This window comes from Fukomys damarensis, unplaced genomic scaffold (genome assembly GCF_012274545.1).
Source record: "Fukomys damarensis isolate Sample0158 unplaced genomic scaffold, DMR_v1.0_HiC HiC_scaffold_39, whole genome shotgun sequence".
NCBI classification, from domain to species: Eukaryota; Metazoa; Chordata; class Mammalia; order Rodentia; family Bathyergidae; genus Fukomys; species Fukomys damarensis.
The window spans coordinates 93,468,657-93,476,066 of NW_022900951.1; the positions used below are offsets into that span (position 1 = coordinate 93,468,657).

The following is a 7,410-nucleotide window of genomic DNA, read 5'->3' on the forward strand; positions in this document are numbered from 1 at the left end:
GTATACATACATATGTTACAAACCCCACCCACATTTAGAGTCTGAATATCAAAATTCTTTAAAGCTCCTCAGATATTTCTAATGTGCAGCAAAGGTTAAGAAACATTGAGTTAATTGTACTTCTTCTGATTTATATACATGTTTCTTCCTTCAAAAATGAGTTATTATAAATGTTTAATGCTTGAAGGCTTCCACTCTCATGTTCAATGTGCATATTCCTCATGTTCATGTTTTCTCAAATTTTTCTTTTCATTTCTTTTCATTTCTTCAGTTTCTTTCAGTGATTTAAAAATAAGCCAGTGATGCTTTTGCACTCTCCCATTAGGAGAAGTCTATGACATTTCTTAAGTCTAGATTTACCTTGGTAGTATGCAGATTACTAGGCTATTGCAACAGATATCCTCTGTCTAATTCCCCAGATTATAATAAATAACATCACGAATTTTCTGCCTTGTTCTCCTTAATCTAGGACCTTAGAAAATTTAAGCCAATACATAGTTTACTAGCTTTCTGTCTTTGTCTTAGTAACCTGAAGCCATCATTCTTTGAAACAGGCTATATGTGGAGGTCATTGTCAGCAGCATAATCACTACTTATAGTTTTCAAATCATCCCAGTTTAGTTACAAAATATAAGCAAATAATCTTCTAGATGATTTTTTTTCCATTTACTATTGGGTCATTTCATACTTTTAGTTTGCCCAGTAAAGTCCCAGATATCATGGTGCAGAGACTAGCCATTGGCACTATTATCTTTCCAAATTAGTCACACCCACTATTCGCTTTCCTAACTTCTGACCCACAAAATTTATGAATGGAAGCAGAATTTTGTATGTAGATATAGAACTTTGCATATTAAAATGTGTTGTTTGCTATGGAGCCAGGTAGTCCCTAGTTTTGAGTAGACCAGTGGTGGAAGGATGGGGACTCAAGGAGGTTATCAGGGTGGGATCAGAGAAACATGAGCAAAATGCCGCTGAAAAGGAATGTATACTTTTCATTTGTAGTGGCAAAAAGTTTAATAAAACTGTCATGTATGGTTTTTAAAATAGAAATTGTACTGTCTGGAGGAGTTAGGTAGAGTATTTTCTGGTAATTTGTAAACTGTATCAATTATATATATTTTTTTCCTTTTAGCTGCATATCATATGTATAGAAAAAAGTAATTTTAAGCAGGAATTCTTCAGTTTTTGAGCAGAGTAGAGGATACAAACAATCAATAACTTGCTCTGTTTGAAAATAAAACTATTTCATACTCTTAGTCTTCCTAACAGAATGTATTACGGCTTGGATTGCCAATGCCCTCCTCACAAACTCATTTGTAAGTGACTTGGTTTATAGCCAATAGTGATATTGGGAGGTGGTGGACCTTTAAGAACTAGAGTAGATGGAGGAAGTATGTCATTAGAGATATGCCCATTGTAAGTCAGTGTTTACTAGAAAAACATATATACACAAGTTATACAAGTATATAGAAAAACATATATAGCACAAGTTATACAAGTATATAAGAATTTTCAAGATTGACTTACAATGGCCATTTATAGAATCAGATGTGGAAGACTGCAGAGGGTCTGTCTGCACTTTGATGATTGAAGAATCCAGCTGAAGGTCTGGAGCTCGCTGCAATTGTCCCATGAGATTCTATACCAGGAGGCCAATAAGTCTGCGATGGAAGACTGAAGACTGTACACTAGAAGGCTGAAGGATTTGTGGTGGAAGGTTGAAAGATTGGCACTGGAAGCTGAAGAGTCTGCCCTGGAAGCCAGAAGATGATATTAAGGTAAAGGTCAAGAACAGATCTCCTTCAAAGAAGCAAGTAGATCCATCCTCCTTCATTTCCCCTTTTTACTGTCCAGGCAACAAGCCACCCTTAGGTAGGTCTTTCACCTAAAGTATGGCATTGGTGAGCCAGTTTAGTTGAGCTTCTCTTACTCAGGTTAACACATTCAATCAACCACACAATCAACCCCTTGTCAACCAGATACATTTGGCAACCAGATACATTTCTTTCAATCAGTCTCCAGATTCAAAGACAAGCTCCTAATTATGCCTAACTAACACTAATTCCCACCCCAGCATAGAAGGTAAATTTTCTTTGGGTGATTCGTACTCTTAACATTTTATATATTGAACATTATAACATAGGTTTAACAATCCTTAAAAACCCAATATTAAGTCTAGCATCATTATATTACACTAGAATCACATTAGGAGAAAATTAGTACAATTGGAACCCTCATTTCTCTAGCTGATCATGGGGTCATAGCTGGTATTTAGAACTACCTTCTTCTACTACTAATTTGATATACTCTTGGCCTTCAACAAGCCCCTCAGTGCATCTTGATTATTTCTCTGACGGAGTGACCCATACCTTTATTCCTGAAGGTTGTGGATCATTTGTCATTCTTCCTGGATTAGGTTGTTTTAATTTCCCATAGACTTTAATAAGAGGGCACAGTAATACTAGGAGATGTCCTAAGGATCTCTTGCACTCCAAGTGTATTCCTCCTTTCTTCCATTATGCAGCAATAGTAGAATTTCCTCTTGATTATCTGAGTCAGTCAACCCTGACAACACTGTGACTCCCTTTATTAGCTTGTTTCCTCATGAGGAGACCAAAATGACCAGAGGGAAGTCTTAACTTCAAGTTAGGTGGTATCATTGTTGTGCTTCCTTGTACAAGCCTTGCCCCTTGTGGATCTAAGACTTCTAAGCTAGCAGAACATAAGGTTGTGGGAATAGGGAATACAAATTTTTCTAGTGGATCACTGGGGGTAATGGAGAGTGGTACCATTTCCACTTCCATCTCTTTCTCTTGATTCCTGGACCTGTGAAACTTGACTATGGTAGACACAATACCATATATTGGACATTGATTCAATCATATACAGCCTTTTGAAGAACCTTTCCCAAATCCCATAAGCTATTGCTACCTACCTGGTACTACAAAGGTCTTCAAAAGAACATTCCACCTTTCTATCAATCCAGCTTCTTCTGCATGATGAGGAACATGGTAAGACCAATGAATTCCATGAGAATAAGCTCACTGCCTCACTTCCTGGACCATAAAATGTGTTCTATGATTAGAGTCAATGCTATATGGAATTGCATGATTGTGGATAAGGCATTCTGTTAGTCCACAGGTGGTAGTTTTGACAGAAGCATTACATGCAGGGAAGGCAATTCCATATCTAGAATAAGTGTCTAAAACACTGAAGGCAAAGTGCAGTCCTTTTCATGGTGGAAGTGATCCAATTAATCAACCTTCCACCACTTCACAGATTGATAACCCTAGGGAATAGGGCCATATCAGGGACTCAATGTTGGTCTCTGCTGCTGCTGACATATTGAACAGTGGCTGTAGCCAGATTGTTCTTGGTGAGTGGGAGTCTGTGTCGCTGAGCACATGCATAGCCTCCATTCCTGCCACCATGGCCACTCTGTTCATAAGTCCATTGGCCAATGACAGGAGTGGCTGAAGAAGGAGGTTGCCTGCTATCAACAGAATGAGTGATCTGTTCTCCTGATTATTAAAGTTGTCTTCTTTTGCAGTCAACATTTGGTGAGTGTTTACATGGTAAACAAATATCTTTACAATCTTTGTCCATATGGAGAGGTCTATCCACATGCCACTTCCCCAAATATCTTTTATCATCAATTTCCAGTTGTATTTTTCCCAGGTTCCTTACCATGTGGCCATACCATTGTCTACAGTCCATGAATCAGTATACAGTCACACATCTGGCCTTTCCAGGCAAAATGTATTAACAGGTGCACTGACAAAGTTCTTCCCACTGTGAGGATTTCTCTTCACCACTGTTCCACAGGGATGTCCTGGAAAGGGCTGTAATGAAGCATCTGTCCACTTGTAGGTGGTGCCTGTATGATATGCAGAGTCATCTGTAAACCAGGCCTTAGCCTTCTCTTTCTCTGACAATGGAGCATATGGCACACTCCATGAGGATGTGATTTCTTGGAAACATAAGGCAATATAACAGGCATAAGAGCCATAGGAACCTGGGCAACTTCTTCATGTAATTTCCTTGTACCCTCTGGATCTACTCTGTCTTGAATGTGTATATACCATTTCCATTTAATGATAGACTATTTCTGTGCATATCCAAAATTATGACTCAGGTCATAATACCCAGGTCATGATAGGCAACACAAGTTGCATGGGACCTGGTGTCCCTTGGTCAACTGAACAGTTTCCACTAAGGCCCAGTAGCAGGACAAGAGCTTTTTTTTCTCACTGAGTTTATTGGTATATTTTAGGTATACAGTACAGTTACATTCATCATTGGGATCTTGTACCTTTACATGATAGGTCTTGGTTCTCATTTTTTCCCCTTGTCCCTGCCCTGCCTTCACCTCCTCCTCCCTTCCCTATTTAAAAATACTTTATTTCCATTTTTTCATTTTCTCATATTTTTCCCTTATTACCTTTCCTGTATCCTTCCCATTTCCCCTACATGTTTAGCCCTTTTCTTCCTATTTCACAATGTCAGTTATACCATTAGAATCTTATGTACCATTATAGTTTTTCACTCCAGAGAAACTATTCGGTATTTATACATATGCGATTTATTTATTTCACTGAGGAGTATATCCTCAATATGTATCCATTTTCCTATGAATGACTCTTAATTTTTCATTCTTTATGGCTGAGTATTATTCCATTTTATAGCAAAACCACCTCTCTATCCAGTCTCCACCAGATGGGCAAATGGGCTGTTTCCAAGTTTTAGCTATTATAAATTGTGCTGCTATAAACATAGGTGCACATATAACACTGTGATATGATTCTTTTAAATTCTTTTGGAAAGATACCCAGCAGAAGGATAGCTGGGTCAAATGGAACCTCTAGTCCCAGGTCTTTGAGGTATCTACATATTGATTTCCATAGTGGTGGCACTAGCCTGTACTCCCACCAACAATGGAGAAGGGTTCCTTTCTCACCACAACCCCGCCAACATTTGCTATTGAGTGATTACTTGATAGCAGCCATCCTTTGTGGGGTGAGGTAGCATCTCAGTGTTGTTTTCATCTGCGTCTCTCAAATGACCAGTGATGTGGAACATTATTTCATATATTTACTTGCTGCATTTGCTTCTTTGTCTAAGAAAAGTCTGTTCATTTCAGATGTCCATTTTTGAATCGGGTCCTTATTTTTGGTGGGGTGATTGTTGTGAGTCCTTTATATATTCTAGATAATACTCTTTTGACTGAAGAGCAGCGGGTAAATTTTTTTCCCACATTGTAGGTTGTCGCTTAGCTCTGTTAACAGTTTCTTTTGCAGTGCAGAAGCTTTATAACAAGATGAGATTCCAGTTGTTGATTCTTTCTGCTAGTTCCTGTGCTACTGAGGATTTGTTCATAAAGTCATTTCCTATGCCACTGTCTTCAAGAGTTCTGCCTAACTTATCTTCCAGCAAATTTAGTGACTCTTTTAATATTTAGATGTTTAATCCACTTGGATTTTAGTTTAGTGCATTGTGAAAGATAAAGGGTGTAGTTTTAATCTTTGGCAGATTGAAATCCAGTTTTTTCAACACCATTTATTAAAGAAGCTATCTTGCTTCCAGTGAGGATGGTTGGTTCCTTTGTCAAAGATGAGGTAGCTGTGTACATCTGGAGTTATTTTTCAAAGAGAGTAGTTGTGTGAAGATGGTGGCAGAGTTTTGCTCCAAAATCCTAAAGGCCTCTGCTGTTATTTACCTACAGGGGCCTGCCAGCGACTCCAAACTGCATCTCTATCTGAAAACTGCTACTTCAGGTACCATTTGTTCTGCTGGGTCATAAGGCTCCAGAGGAAGAGTAGACTGCACATCAGCCTGGACCTATAGCAGAGCCCTTTCTTAGTCCCACACAAAACTATCAACTTTCTGAGTCACTTGGTAAATTGACCAGAGTAAGACACCTAAGTGAGGGATGTGTTGCCTCTAAAATCCAAATAGCTCATTAGGCATTGTGCCTCTTTTTTGGTTGTAGGAGAAGCCAGATGCAGCAAGTTACCTTTTACCTTAAAATGGATATCTCTACATGACCCACACCTTTGGACTCCCAGAAATTTCTCTGAGATGGAAAGACCTTGAATTTTGGTTGGATTCATTTCCCATCCTCTGGCTCTCAAATGCTTCACTAGCAAATGCAGAGTGGTTGCTATCCCATGCTCTCTTGAGCCAGTTAGCATAATATCATCAAATTAGTGGACCAGTGAGATACCTAGTGAGAGAGAAAGTCAATCAATCTTCCTATGAACTAAGTTATGAAGAGTTAATATAACCCTGAGGTAGGATGATGAAGATATATTGGTGGCCTCCACTTGATTGTTTATGGTAATCTACTGTCATTCTCAAAGACCCATCTGCCTTCAGTACAGTACACGTAGAAGAATAAAATGCAGATATGGTAGTGACCACCACCCCTGAATCCTTCAAGTCCTTGATAGTAGCATTAAGTTCTGCAGTTCCTTTAGGGATGCAATATTGCTTTAAATTTACTCTTTTACCAGGCAAAGGAAACTCCAATGACTTACACTTGTCCCTTTCAACCATAATAGCCCTCACCCTAAAGGTTAGGGAGCCAATATGAGGATTCTACCAAGTACTAAGCATATCTATCCCAGTTATGTATTCTGGAACAGTGGAAAAGAACGCAGAATGGATTTGAAGACCTACTGGACCCTCTGCGAGTCAGACCTTTGTTAAAACTTCATTGATAACCTGACCTTCATAGGGCCCTATTCTTACTGGAGAACCACAGTGATGTTTTGGATCACCTAGAATCAGTGTTAGTTTAAAAGCAATGTCCAGCAGACCCCCAAAAGTTGGATCTGCTTCTTATTCTTTGGAGGAGCTCCCTCCTTCAGCCTCACATTGGACATCTCCTGGCTTCCAATGCAGACTCCTCAGGTTCCAGCACATATCCTTCAGCCTTGCAGTGTACTCTTCAGTCCTCCATTGCAAACCAATTGCCATCCTGATATGGATGTTCACAGGACACCATAGTGAGCTCCAGACTGTAAACTGGATCATTCAGTCTGCAGTGTTCAGATAGATCCTCTGCACTCTTCCATATTTGATTCTGTGGGTGGCCACTGTAAGCCAAACTAGTATATTTTATATACTTTTATACATCTTATATACCTGTTTCTCTAGTAAACACTGACTGACAGAATTTAGTGGCAGAGAAGTGATGCCATTTCTGTGACTGTACCTGTGGTTCAGGAGCCTTTGGGACTGGCTTGTGGGAAGAGTTTGGAAAGGTTCAGAAATGTTAGCTGAAAAATATTTTAGGTGGTACTTGAAGGGAGATTCTAGTCAGATCTCAGAAGACCAGAAGGCTGACAGAAATCCTGCAGGTAAATATCAGGCTCAGGAGGTTTCTGCTGGGAAGAAGGACTGCAT

General features: G+C 39.3%; 1 pseudogene; it reads right to left on the bottom strand.

Annotated features, from left to right (window-relative positions):
• Positions 1 to 2,558: 2,558 nt before the first annotated feature.
• Positions 2,559 to 6,558, bottom strand: LOC104856550 (annotated as a pseudogene).
• Between the last annotated feature and the right edge of the window lie 852 nt (positions 6,559 to 7,410).